At 56.5% G+C, this 13995-nt stretch overlaps 1 protein-coding gene across 3 annotated transcripts in view; it reads right to left on the reverse strand.

The window, feature by feature from the left end:
• Window positions 1-13995, reverse strand: part of FRMD6 (FERM domain containing 6) — a 48976-nt gene that overhangs the window by 18649 nt on the left and 16332 nt on the right. The window contains exon 1 of one of the 3 annotated variants that reach the window (XM_069856838.1): window positions 6169-6257. The exons of the other annotated variants lie outside the window; for them this stretch is intronic. The gene's annotated coding sequence lies outside the window, so the exon portion shown is untranslated. Of the gene's footprint in view, window positions 1-6168; window positions 6258-13995 lie in introns of those variants that run through there. 3 annotated transcript variants of the gene reach the window in all.

The following is a 13995-nucleotide window of genomic DNA, read 5'->3' on the forward strand; positions in this document are numbered from 1 at the left end:
ACTGGATGGGCTTTAAGGTCCCTTCCAACCCAAACCATTTCACGATTCTATGAGATCCAGGTCTTCCAGCCCTGCTACAGGGAAAAGAGCATTAAAACCCCATAGGGATGCACTGCAAACTCCTTACGGGCTTCGCAATTCCAAGGTGACACGAAGAAAATTCCTCGATCCGCTGTGTTTTTCATCCCAGGCTGCTGGAATATCATCTCCCTCCCTTGTATCATCACCACGGGACAAACCCCATCGCAACGCTTTGCTGTAAAGAAAACATCACGCAATAAACCGTCCGGCTTGGAAAAGCAGCTTGGGCCGTGGCTGCTGACTCAGCGGGGATTTATCCGGCACGGGACCTCGCAAACACGTCCGAGGGCAGGCAGAGGCTGGGGCCGGTTCAGACGGAGGTGCCGGAGCAGCGTGCCAGGCTCTCATAGGAAATATTGATTTGGACACAATTCCGGGGTTGGGGATTCAACGTTGCTTGAATTTGCTGGCTGAGGTGGGTTTTTACTTCCAAAGGAGCAAGCGCACAGCATCTGTGAAGCGAGGCTGCTTCGCATCTGCGGCATTTCTTTCTCCCCCTGTGTATTTAAAGGAAGCGGCTGAGCCTCCATCCTCATGGTTTTGGGTCAGGGTGGGATCCCATGGCAGCCACCAGACCGTCACAACAGCAGCCACAACCCCCACATCCCAAACTGATCCAGCCTATTTTCCCATCACCCAAATTAATCCCCTCCCTTTGCCCAAACATCCATTTTTTAAACAAATCCTGCCCTAAAGGATATCGAACCCATTACCAGGCTTTGTTCCAGCCCTCTTGAGCCCCAAGAGGGGTGAGAAATGATCCAGCACAGGACCCACGCGGATCAATCCCGCTACCAGGCTTTGCTCCAGCCCTCCCAAGCCCCAATGGGGGAGAGGGAAGGGATCCAAGCACAGGACCCACACAGATCAAACCCACCACGAGGCTTTGTTCCAGCCCTCTTGAGCCCCAACAGGGCAGAGAAGGGATCCAGCACAGGACCCTCACAGATCAAACCCACCACGAGGCTTTGTTCCAGCCCTCTTGAGCCCCATCAGGGTAAAGAAAAGTATCTAGCACAGGACCCATAGGGATCAAACCCAGCATCAGGCTTTGTTCCAGCTCTCTTGAACCCCAACAGGGTGAGGGAAAGGATTCAGCACAGGTACAGGCTGTCCTACAGTGAGAAGCAGCCCAAAGCACCGAGTTTGATGGGAAGATGAATTCACAGGGCAGGAATTTCTTGTTTTTAAGAGTTTAGAGTCAGTTTTACCCCACATCACAGGGCACAGGTATGCATGAGCTGTTATTACAAGTTTTAAGACCGTCACTTAATGCAGCTTCTCCTAACCCAAAACCTAGATTAATTCCTCCTTGTGGTTGCCCCATAATTAAAATCGTCTCCAATTCTTCATGAACTCAACAGTTTCCTCCTAATGAAGAGAGGCAGATGAAAGAGACCTTCACTGGGAAAAAGGACTCGGTTATAAATATTACATTACTTCATCCACCACAAAAGCTATTTGGATGCTGGAAACTCAGTCTGGGCAGCCAGGGGCCAGCCCCACCAGCCCTACCAGCCTCAGCAGATGCCTCTGAGCGCTGGAGGTGTCCAAAAAAGCCTCTGTAAGGAAGGTCCCTCCAGGAGTTCACCTCTGCAACCTTCCTCCTCCTCCTCACCTTCGACCGCTGCAATGGGACAACAGCAGCGAACGCTTTTTGGGGACAGCCAGGGATGGCCAAGGACATTGTCCCCAAACCAGCGGCTCCTCCCTCACCTCCTATTCACGCCGCAACTGCAATCGCAGCCAGTGCCCGTAGGACATCACGTCAGGGCATGGGGAAACATGAGCAGAGCCACAGTAGCTCGGGAAACCGCTTCCCCTGCCCATCCTCCTTCCACACACGGAGCTGAATCCAGCCTGGAAGCGTTGATTTTCCACCCGCCTGCGCCCCACGGCGCAGCCATTCCAGGCCTCCTCATTCCCTCACTTCAGCACACGGAAAATTCAATTAAGCTGCCTGGGCTCCGCTGAGGATGCACACAGGGATGGATCTCGCCTGGCAGAGGCTCCAGAGAGGGAGGGACGGTGCCTGCTCTTCCTCTTCCTTCTTCTGCTCTTGAACCAGCCCCTTCCATCCTATTTCCTGCAGGAAAACTTTGCCCTGAGCCTCTGGGATTGGAGCAATATCTGCTAAGAGCAGACAGTTGTGTCAAGACTGGGTTAGGGGGGACCATGCTCAGGACACAAGGATCCACCCAGCTCTGGATTCCATCCCCTTGTCTTTCCAAGCACTTTATGACCTACGCCTGGCATCACCAGCAAAGTCCAAACCTCCCAGCGCTCAAACGCAGCTCTTGGACCGCAAGCAGCGCTCCGAAGGACACCCACGGACACAATGCATCGCCTTTGCTCCCTGCTCCACAGGCAGGCTCAGCATCCATAAATCCCTTGGGATCTGGCCCTGAGCCTTGACTGTAGGATCTGCTCCCTGGACCACAAAGCAGCCGCAAGAGTCAACATCACCATCCCACATCCCCACATTCTTATTCTAAACCATGGACATCCCTAGTTAATAAACCCTCTCCAGGTGCTCCAACCTGGGCAAACCCTTCCTTACTAAAGGGAAAGCGCTTCATAGAATCATAGAATCATAGAATAACCATGTTGGAAGAGACCCACTGGATCATCGAGTCCAACCATTCCTATCAAAGGCACCCGGCACCCTGCTCCTGGCCACGCTCCCCTACACGGCACCAGCGCCCAAACTGGGAAATACCAGAACCCCACAGAGCCTTCACCTCCAGCTCCAGTAAATGGCCTCAAGCTGCACCAGGGCAGGTTCAGATTGGACATCAGGAAGAATTTCTTCATGGAAAGGGTTCCCAGGCCCCGGCAGAGGCTGCCCAGGGAGGTGGGGGAGTGCCCATCCCTGGAGGGGTTTAAAAGCTGAGTAGATGAGGCACTGAGGGATCTCGTTTAGTAGTGGACTGGGACAGTTGGACCCCGTGATCTCAAAGGTCTATTCCAACCAAACGATTCTGCGATTCTATGAAAACGAAGCCAATCCAAGTTACTTTCTTAATCCTGAATCCGGCACAGAGGGCTTTGCCATCCCCCAGCAGCGCTGCTCTCCGTCTCTCCAGCTGGGTGAGCTCCTCAGCCCCACCAGAGTCTCCAGAACCTTCCCTGCCCCGGCAGCAACCGGGAAAAGCTCGGTTTGTTTGTTTAAAAATATCCTAAGCTTGCTGTTCAGACAAGGAGTGGGGGGAAAAAAGGCATAAACCTCAATTAACAAGCGGGCCGATATTTCCCCCGCCACCATCGTTTGGGAGCTCCATCTGGAGTCCAAAGGCTCCTGGTTTTTTTTAGCAGGCGGGAGCTGACATCATCTTCATTTGAAATTCACATTTATTTTTACATCTGGTCTGAATTAAATATTTTTTCAGCGTCCCGGCTTTCATGTAATGGAATAATTGCTTACAGACCCGGCGCTGAAAAAGCCTGGATAAACCCAGTTTCAAAAACCAGAAACGCCTTCATAAAACGATAGTAAAAAGGCAGCACCAAAACCTGAACCCCAACGCGCCTTCGGGACTGGGAGTTTTAAACCAAACAACAACGCTTTCAAGCAAGAGAGGTTGAATTAATCCCCGCTCTGTCCAAGAACTGGAGCTGTGTGGAAAAACACAGGCACAAACCAGAGCAGCAAAGCTCCGCACGCCCAGTCCAGCTCCACCAGCGCCACCAAAGCATCTCTGGAAAAGCAGAGTTTGGCTCAGAGGGGAAAAACATCCTCACGATCATGAGAAGAGCAGGAAAAAAGGCTGATTCAAGACTGGGAAGGTGGCAGGAGGATGGGACGGTGGGGATGGGCACTGCCTCACTCCCACACGCGAGTCAAGGGACACGGGAACACCACGTACGGCCTTGGGAAACCTCAGCTCAGTCCTGGCAAACCCGATTTTCTCGGTGCCACAAGGGCGCGGTATCAATTAAACCCGGTTTAAGAGGTGGGTGGGTTCATCCCCACCAATTCCAGAACCTGGCATGGATTCCCATCTCCACTGGGAGACACGGAGAAGACCCCTGGGTGAGTGGGACCCATGGGGTTCCCCATGACCCAGACACAGGAGGATGGATGGATGAAAGGATCTGTGGGTGAAGGGTCCTACGGGCCAGGGACCCCATGGGTGAGCGTGACCCAGGGACAAGGGGATTCATGGATGAGTGGGACCCAGGGGTGAGGGGTTCCATGGGTTAAGGGGCTCATGGGCGACTGCGACCTACGAGCAAGGGGTCCCAGGGGTGAGGGGAAACATGGGCAACGCTGACCCAGGGGCTACTAGTCCCACAGGCAAGAGGATCCACTGGTGAGTGTTGCTCAGGGGTGAGGAGACGATGGGCAAGTAGGGGTGAGGAGACGATGGGCAAGTGTGACCCAGGGACAAGGAGATCCATGGGAAAGGGGCCCGTGGGCGAGTGTGACCTGGGGCAAGGGGATCTATGGGCAGGGGGACTTGTGGCCAAGTGTGACTCAGGGTGAGAGGTTCCATGGGCGAGGGGACCCACGGATGAGTGTGACCCGGGTCGAGGGGATCTAGGGGCAGGGGAACACATGGGCAAGTGTGACCTGGTGTGAAGGGGTCCCACGGGTGAGGGGACTCAGGGGCCAGTGTGACCTGGGGGTGAGAGATCCCACAGGTGAGGGGGCTTGTGGACAAGTGTGACCCAGGGCAAGGGGTCCCGTGGGTGAGGGGACCCATGGATGAGTGTGACCTGGGGTGAGGGGATCTATGGGCAGGGGGCCCCGTGGTCAAGTGTGACCCAGGGGCGAGAGGTCCCGTGGGTGATGGGACTCAGGGATGAGTGTGACTTGGAGAAGGGGATCTATGGGCAGGGGGACACGTGGACGAGCGTGACCTGGGGTGAGGGGATCCATGGGTGAGGGGACTCGTGGGTGAGTGTGACCCAGGGGTGACGGGACCCATGGGCAAAGAGACTCGTGGGTGAGTGTGACCCAGGGGCGAGGGGACCCGTGGGTGAGGGGACTCGTGGGTGAGTGTGACCCAGGGGTGAGGGGATCTATGGGTGAGGGGACTCGTGGGTGAGTGTGACCCAGGGGTGAGGGGACCCATGGGTGAGGGGACTCGTGGGTGAGTGTGACCCAGGGGCGAGGGGATCTATGGGCAAAGAGACTCATGGGTGAGTGTGACCCAGGGGCAAGGGGACTCATGGGCGAAGGGACTCGTGGATGAGTGTGACCCAGGGGTGAGGGGACCCATGGGCGAAGGGACTCGTGGGTGAGCGTGACCCAGGGGCAAGGGGACCCATGGGTGAGGGGACTCGTGGGTGAGCGTGACCCAGGGGCGAGAGGTCCTGGGGCAAGGGGACCCATGGATAAGTGTGACTCAGGGGCAAGGGGATCTAGGGGCAGGGGGACTCACGGGTGAGTGTGACTCAGGAGTGAGTGGTCCCATGGGTAATGGGACTCGTGGACGACTGTGACCTGGGATGAGGGGATCTAGGGGCAGGGGGACTCACGGGCGAGTGTGCCCCAGGGCTGAGAGGTCTGAGATCCGAGGGGCCCGGGGCGAGGGTGTCCGGGGGTGTCGGCGCTGGGAGGAAATGACTCGCATTCCTGCAGCCCCAACCGCGGCTCCGGAGCCACCAGCGGCCCCGGAGGGGGCTCCGGGACCCACCGGGACCCACCGGGATCCACAGCGACCCACCGGGACCTACCGGGGCGTGATGAGCCGGGGGCAACGGGGCTGGGATGAACCGAGCTGGGACCGACCGGGATGGGAAGAGATGGGATGAACCGGGATGAACGGGGCAGGGCTGAGCCGGGATCAACAGGGCTGGGATGAGCCCAGAGGAACGGGGCCGAGGCGAGCCGTGAGGAATCGGGCTGGGACGAAGCGGGATCAACAGGGCTGGGAGGAACCGGGATCCACCGGGATGAGATAAAACGGGCTGGGATGAACGGGGATGGAGAGGGACGGGATAAACCGGGCTGGGATGAACCGGGCTGAGATGAACCGGGGTGAACTGGGCCGAGGAGACGCGGGGACGAGCCGTGCCGAGCCGGGGGTGCGCGGGGCAGAGCCGGGGAGGATGCTCTGCGGATGCCGGGCGGGCACCTACCTGCGGCTCCGGGGACCGCGCCGCCTGCCGAGCCCCTCCGAGCCCTTCTGCCGAGCCCCTCCGAGCCCTTCGGAGCCGTTCCGAGCCTAACGGAGCGGTTCCCAGCCCAGCCCAGCCCAGCCCAGCCCGCCGCCCCCGCCCCTTCCCCAGCCCGCACCGCCCCGAGCGGCGCCGCCTCCGCGGGGACCGGGACGGGGAACCAGCCGGGGGACCCGGGCACCCGCCCCAGCCCCGCACCGCCGCCCCGCAGGGGACCCGAGCGGCCTCTGGGGCACGGAACTGCGCTGGAAGGGAGCTGAGCGTCCTCTGAGACCGCGAACCTGTCCTGGAAGGGAGCTGAGCATCCTCTGGGATCACGAACCTGTCCTGGAAGGGAGCTGAGTGGCCTCTGGGACATGAAACTGCCCTGGAAGGGAGCTGAGCATCCTCTGGGATCACAAACTTGTCCTGGAAGGGAGCTGAGCATCCTCTGGGACACAAAACTGACCTGGAAGGGAGCTGAGCATCCTCTGGGACACAAAACTGACCTGGAAGGGAGCTGAGCATCCTCTGGGATCACAAATCTGTCCTGGAAGGGAGCTGAGCATCCTTTGGGACACAAAGCTGCCCTGGAAGGGAGCTGAGCATCCTCTGGGACACAAAACTGCCCTGGAAGGGAGCTGAGTGGCCTCTGGGACACAAAACTGCCCTGGAAGGGAGCTGAGCATCCTCTGGGATCACGAACCTGTCCTGGAAGGGAGCTGAGCATCCTCTGGGACACAAAACTGCCCTGGAAGGCACCTGAGCATCCTCTGGGATCACAAATCTGTCCTGGAAGGGAGCTGAGCATCCTCTGGAATCACAAACTTGTCCTGGAAGGGAGCTGAGCATTCCTGGGGGGCTGAGCATCCTCCTAGCGAGACCTGCATCCCTGGAGAGGGGAGCCCAACTCCCCTTGCACCCAGTATCCCCAATTCGTATGTATTTAGCCAGCACTTAGGAGCTGGGTCGAGGCAGGAGCAGAATGAGGGCCAAAGCGCTTCCTCTAAAGCCTCCCCTGATGTCCTGGCAGGTGGATCTTATGAGTTGGACTTATTTGTGTGAGAACCACCCGCCTCTCAGTGCATGTAACGGAGCGAACGCACACGCGGGTCTCTCCATGCATGACCCGGGATGGGAACAGCAGCATCACCACCATAAATCCGCAGCAAAGCATCTCTGAGCCTCTCCTTCTTCACAAGTGCCATCTGGTGAGATTGTTTGCGCACCAGTTATTTATTCCTCGCTTTTTAGCGTCTATAGGCGTTTTTGGGGGCCGACCTGTGAGGCTGGCTCTGCCCCCGCATTCTCTGGGAGTGAACAGCCGTTCCTTCCCAGACCTAAATAAAGAGCAGCTCTGCTACAAACACCCTGACGCTCCTTTCTGAGATCTGTTTGCAGCTCAACAGCTCGTGCTGGGTAATTCCATTATGCGAGTGCGTGGAACCAGCGCTGGGAATCCAACGCCCTGCGCTCCTCATGGAAAAAAACCAGCCTGGCTTTTGGCAGAGCTGGAAAACCTTCGGCTTTGGGCTCGCTCCCATGCTTTTATCCGTGCCATGTGGATTTAGAGAGCGATCCCACCCAGCAGTTCAGTCCTCGTGTTACGCCGTGTCCCTGCAAAGCCACCTATCAAATGCCACCACAGCTGAGGGCAGGGGAAGCACCCCAGAAAGGTCCTTTTTTGCCCCAAAATTCAGCGTGGAAACACTCCTCATGGAGATAACGCAAGGGGATAGCCAGGCAGGGGCCAGGCATGTGGTAGAGCTGCTCTTCGGGTCATTCAGTCCAGCTCATCAAACCTTTTAGGGGTCAGGGACGGTGCAAGCAGGACACAGCTGAATCGCTTTGTGTGTGGCCGAGAGCATCAGCGCTGCTGAGTGCATCAAAGCTGCAGGTTCAGATCGGACATCGGGAAAAACTTCCTCACCAAAAGGGTTCTCAGGCCCTGGCAGAAGCTGCCCAGGGAGGTGGTGGAGTCTTAACCCCTGGAGGGGCTTAAAAGCCAGGTAGATGAGGTGCTGAGGGATCTGGTTTAGTAGTGGACAGGTACGGTTGGACTGGATGATCTCAAAGGTCTTTTCCAACTAAACAATTCTGTGATTCCTGCCCCATCGCTTGCACCCCGCCGGCCTCATGTGATACAGAAATACAGTCACACAGCTCCTGCTTTGCCGCAGAGGCTAAATAAAGCAGCGGGAAGAGCTCACGAATACCAGCGAGGCAATCTATAAACATGTACAGGGACAGCACGTATGCTGATGCTGTTATATAGCCTGGGAGAAATGCTGGGCACGGAGAAGAGGAGGCTGAGGGGAGACCTCATCCCTCTCTACAACTGCCTGGAAGGAGGATGGAGTGAGGTGGGTGCTGGGCTCTTCTCCAGAGTGGCAGGCGATAGGATGAGAGGGAATGGCCTCAAGTTGCTCCAGGGCAGGTTCAGATTGGACAGCAGGAAAAATTTCTTCATGGAAAGGGTTCTCAGGCCCTGGCAGAGGCTGCCCAGGGAGGTGGTGGAGTCCCCATCCCTGGAGGGGTTTAAAAGCCAGGTAGATGAGTTGCTCAGGGATCTGGTTTAGTAGTAGACGGTTGGACTCAATGATCTCAAAGGTCATTTCCAACCAAACGATTCTATGATATCAACGTGAGATGGTCTCGCAGCTGGAGGGAAAAGCCATACTGGTCGTGAGCCACCCAAGGCTCCAATGTGGGGAGAGCTTGGAAAGATGGACACGAGCCAGTGTCCGGTCTGTCTCTCCTCTTTCTGAAAGGAGAAGCCCAAAGTCTCCAGTGACATTTCGCTTTAACAATTCTGGAATTAATCTTGCTCAAGGCCCCAAGAAGCGGAAATGCAGATGGAAAATACAATAAATGGAACTCTTTTTTTTTTTTTTTACTTTGGACAGTCATCCACTGAGCTAATTGCATTGTGAGGCATATCTCAAAACGAAAAAAAAAAGGTGTGGTTATGACTGAGAATACCATTCACATAAAATATCAAATCAGAGAATGGTTTGGGTTGGAAGGGACCTCAAACCCATCCAATTCCACCCCCTGCCATGGGCAGGGACACCTCCCACTGGATCAGGGGCTCCAAGCCCCATCCAACCTGGCCCTGAACACCTCAGGGGTGGGGCAGCCACCACTGCTCTGGGCAACCTGGGCCAGAGCCTCCCTATACTCATCATGAAGAATTTCTTCCTCGTGTCTCATATAAATCTTCCCCCTTACAATTCAAAGCCATTCACCTTCGTCCCATCACTCCAGGCCCTTGTAAAAGTCCCTCCCCAGCTTTCCTGGAGCCCCTTTCAGCGCTGGAAACTGCTCTAAGGTCTCCCCGGAGCCTTCTCTTTGACTCTCTCAGCCTGTCCTCGCAGCAGAGGTGCTCCAGCCATTGGATCATCTCCGTGGCCTCCTCTGGACCCATTCCAATGGTTCCATATCTGGATATATTTATATTAAAAGGAGGGGAAAGAGCAGCTGTTTGCTGCGATCCTGCGTTATCACCAAGCGAGTGGCTTCCACCCCAGCATTTCAATACCAGCATTGTTACTGGCAGGGATGGTTCCACGATTGCATGAGCTCCCTTATCTCGTACATAGTTTCCCTGTGTTTTTTGCTGATGGGATAAAAATTATAAATGCAACAAGAGAGTAACAACTAAATCCTTCCTGGGCTCAGCACGCAGCTCCTTTTCCCAAGGACCAACATCTTTTCCAGGATGTTTTTTTCAGCCCCCCTGGGACTGTGCTGACCCAAGGAACGCTGCTGGAGGTGCTCAGCATCCATCTGGGTAATTTTTAGGATGTCCTGCCAAGAAAATCCAGCAGCACAGGAACCTCAGAATCCTCCCAGCTTTTGTAAGGGCAGCCAGCGAGCCCCTGCTCGGGTGCATTTGGGGACAGGGGTGTCACTGCTGCTCAACAGTGCTTGGCACAGCATCAGCTCCCTGGCTCTGGCTGCAGCTGAGATTTAGGAGCTCCTCCCTGGACCAGATAGGAAAACAAATCCCAGCGACTGTGAATGGACTGGGCTCGGGATGGTTTCTCAGCCCATAAGGGGAAGAAAATAAATAAAGAAACCCCAGCACAGAGCCACAACAGCCGGCGCGTTGTTATAAATTCCAGCGAGGAGCTGAACCTCGCTCGTTTCCTGCATTACACGAGGGATTTCTAAGGAAGCTCTTTGGCCCTCCCCATCCAGGCTGGGGCAGACGCATCCCCACCCTGTGCTGGAGCAACTGGGATGGAGGGATGCAGAAGCCCTTGCTCCCCAGCATTTTCTGGGCCCTTTAGGAGAACAATGTCAGATTTTGGGCCAGAAATACCCACTTCATGTAATGAAGCATCTGCTTTAATTGCATTTGTGATTAAATGCCTGGGACCCCTCCTTTTTGCCCACTTTGCTACTTGCCTCGGTGAACCCGACCTGCCTGAGGCAGCGACCCCACAACAGCCCCAGCTCAATCCATCCCAGTCCATCCCAGCTGAACAGCCAGGGAGCTGGGAAAGCCAGTAGCCAGCGACCCCGCAACATCCCAAACTCCATCCAGCCCAGTCCATCCTGGCGGAACCACTAGTGAGCTGGGAAGGCCAGTAGACTGCACGCAGGAGCCAGCCCTGGATGGTGCTCAGCATCCTCAGCCAGCCCCAGGGAAAGGGGGAGCTTCCCGGGCAGTGGCCAAGGGACACCCCAGCCCAGGACCTGGGTGGTGTCCAGGAGCGGGATGGCCAGTCTGGGATGGCTGTTGGTGGCACGCAGCCATCAGCGCTGGAGCAGGAATGTCAGCAATGCAGATCCACCCCCGGCTCGCTGGCCATCCGGCATGCTGGGGACCTGGGAGAGTTGGAAGGGACCCTAAAGCCCATCCAGATCCAAACCCCCCTGCCACGGGCAGGGACACCTCCCACTGCTAGGATCTGGCTGGGGAATGTGTTAATGTATTTAACTGGAACCCCAAATCTCCCTCTCTTTCCTCTCTCTTCGCCTGGGAAGTCAGCAAGGATCAAAAATAAGAAGGAGTTTAATGAGATCTAAGCCAAACGGAGCTGGAGAGAAAATCCAGTCTGAATACTCAAGGACTGGAATGATTGAGCAAATCTAAGGGTGCATCCCAGGCATCGCCCCTGCACTGCTGGCTATTTGCAGCTGTCTAGAACCCAGGATCCTCTTTTAACGTCGCGTTGCAGCAGCCGGATGTGATTAGAGGCCGTGAGATTCCTCGGGATGGCCGGATGGGAAGGCAGGATCACCTCCTTCCGCCGGATTCCCACCTCCTCGCCCAGCCCAGCACCCCAAGCTGGGTTTTATTACCGAGTTCATACAATCATAGAACACTTCAAGTTGGAAGGGACCTTAAAGATCATCCAGTTCCAACCCCAGGTTATTGATAAACCTGGGGTGAGTTGGTTTGGCTTTGCACGGTGAAACACAGGCTGCACGTGGCATCTCTGCGGCTCCGGACACTTTTCCATCCCCAATCCTCCATCCGTTCCCTTTTTGGAGCCCATCTGGGGCTTTTGGGGGGCTCTGGGCCTGGGATTTAGTCCCACGGCTTGCTCTCAGCCTGCTGAAGAGCCCGTGGAAGTGTGTTATAAAGCAGGAAAAGCAGCGGCCGGTGGGGAGGGGCAGACAGAGAGGAAAGATCACAGAAGAAGAATATTTTTAGCCTGTCTGTGTGCCTGCTCGCCGGCGAGCTTCAGAGCCGCCCAGCTGACTTCAGTCACTTCTGACGGAGGGGAAGACATCTCAGGGCTGCTCCCATCCCCTGAAATAGGAGAGAAACCCCAGCAGGGGCCCCCTCGGGGGGGTGACGCCAGCAGCCCCAGCGCTATGAGACATCAGAGAATCCACTCCAGCACAGTAGTGCGGGAGGAAAACTGGTTTGCGAATCTTTCTGCTGATCAATAAGTGCAATTTGTGCAATACGCTCGAAGGCAGGAAGGCTTTGCAGAGGGATCCATGGGCTGTGACCAGCGGGATGGGATTTAACAAGTCCAAGTGCTGAGTCCTGCTGATGGTTGAACTGGATGAGCTTAGAGGGCTTTTCCAGCCTTAATGACTGCATGATTCTATGAATTAACGTGGTGGAAGCCTGCAGGGCACCCATCACGGCCTGGGGTGCGTGGGTCCTGCAGAGGAAGGGGATGCAGGAGGTGCATCCCACCCCTGGCAGCCCATCGATCCCGGTCCCCGCTTGGTGCTCACGAGCACGCGTGCACTTTCCATCGCAGCCCTGGGCCAGCAGGTTTTGCTTACGAGCTTGAAGAATCCAGTGAACCTCCAGGACTGGAGTTACAAAGCTGCGTGTTTCTCTGCCAACCTGGTGTGGGAGCAGGTGGAAAGGGAAAGCATCGCTCCAAGATAAAGCCGGGATAAAGGGCCAGCAGCGATGGGAGCTGGAGAACAGGGCTGGATTTACTCTGTCGCTGTGCAAACTGCAGCGGTATCAGGAACAAACTGAGCACGAGGGGTCATGGACCAGCCTCCCATTCCCACCAGGGGAACTGGAGATGCTCCAACACATTTCCTCCACCAGAACGACTCCAGTTGCACCCTCGTGCCCTAAGCCAACTGCTAGATTAAGCACTCACAATAAATACATTTAAACCAGCCATAACTCCAATGCAGGAGGGCACAAAAGGCTCAGTTGCGCGGGTCAGTACAGGCTCAACATTACCTCCAGCCTCCGGGCTGCCCCAGCACTCTGGGGAGATGTTTTCCTTTGCACAGCATGGTTTAAACCAACCCGCTTGTGCCTGCTGCCAGCGCAGGTTTCAGGCTGCCCTGCAAGGCAGGGGCTGCTCTCTGTATCCCTAGGGAGGGTTGGCAGCCACAGGCAGGCACCTCCTGGCAAGGTTCTGGCCTCATCGCTCATCAATAGGCAGGATTGTAGCAGCGAAAAGCCAACCCAGGCCACCCGTCCCCCCGCTACCAGCCCCACGGACAAAGCACCCTGGGGAGCCCGAGGCAGCGAGAAGCTCGGCTGTGGCCCCATGTATCCATCACTCATCCATCAATGATTTACCGCCGCCACGAAGAGCTGTTTGTGCTGCCGGGGCTGCCCAGAGGCCCCAGCCAAGGTCAATGCGCTGCTCGTCATGGGGACATCGAGGGGGAGAGGGGCCAGGAGCCTGCGCAGAGCCCCCTCGTGCCCCATCGCCTGTGAGGGGCTCATCCCGAGCATCCCTGTTCCTGCCATGCTCAGGGAACCCTGGGCAGCTGGGACGCCCACCTAACCTCGCTCTTGCGCTTCAAGTTGTTACGGGGCCGGCGCAAACAGCCCTTGCTGGGGCTTCGCTTCATGGGAGGGATGGAAACTCCCTTTGGAGGCAGCGGCTTCTGGAGCTGGGGCTGGGAACCTCTTGGTGCCAGGGTCACCGACACAGCGGCCGCCACAGCCTGCAATCCCCCTGTGAGAACTGGTGGCCACGAGGTGCTGGGGGGCTGGGGCTGGACCGTTCCAGGTGCTTTGCACAAAGGATTCCAAAGGTGCCGGCAGTGCACAGGATTTGTGCAATCCGACTGCTGTTTGAAGCAGCCGCAGCGTCATTGAAATCCCCGACGAAATGCAAATTGATTTTAAAGAAATGGATGCATAGATCCATAGCTTGGCTAATATTTACCTAAAGGGCTCCCACGGACAGCTCATCAATCGCTTAGTATTTAATTCATGGCAAGCAGCACCCAGCCTGCTGCAGCCGAGCCCCAGGGACCCCACAGCCCCACGTCCCTTCGCTTTGACCACCTCCTTTTTTCTCCTACCTCCACCCAGTGTCTCTCCTTCTCCACTCCCTCGTTCCATCCACC

This window comes from Phaenicophaeus curvirostris, chromosome 5 (genome assembly GCF_032191515.1).
Source record: "Phaenicophaeus curvirostris isolate KB17595 chromosome 5, BPBGC_Pcur_1.0, whole genome shotgun sequence".
Classification (NCBI taxonomy): Eukaryota; Metazoa; Chordata; class Aves; order Cuculiformes; family Cuculidae; genus Phaenicophaeus; species Phaenicophaeus curvirostris.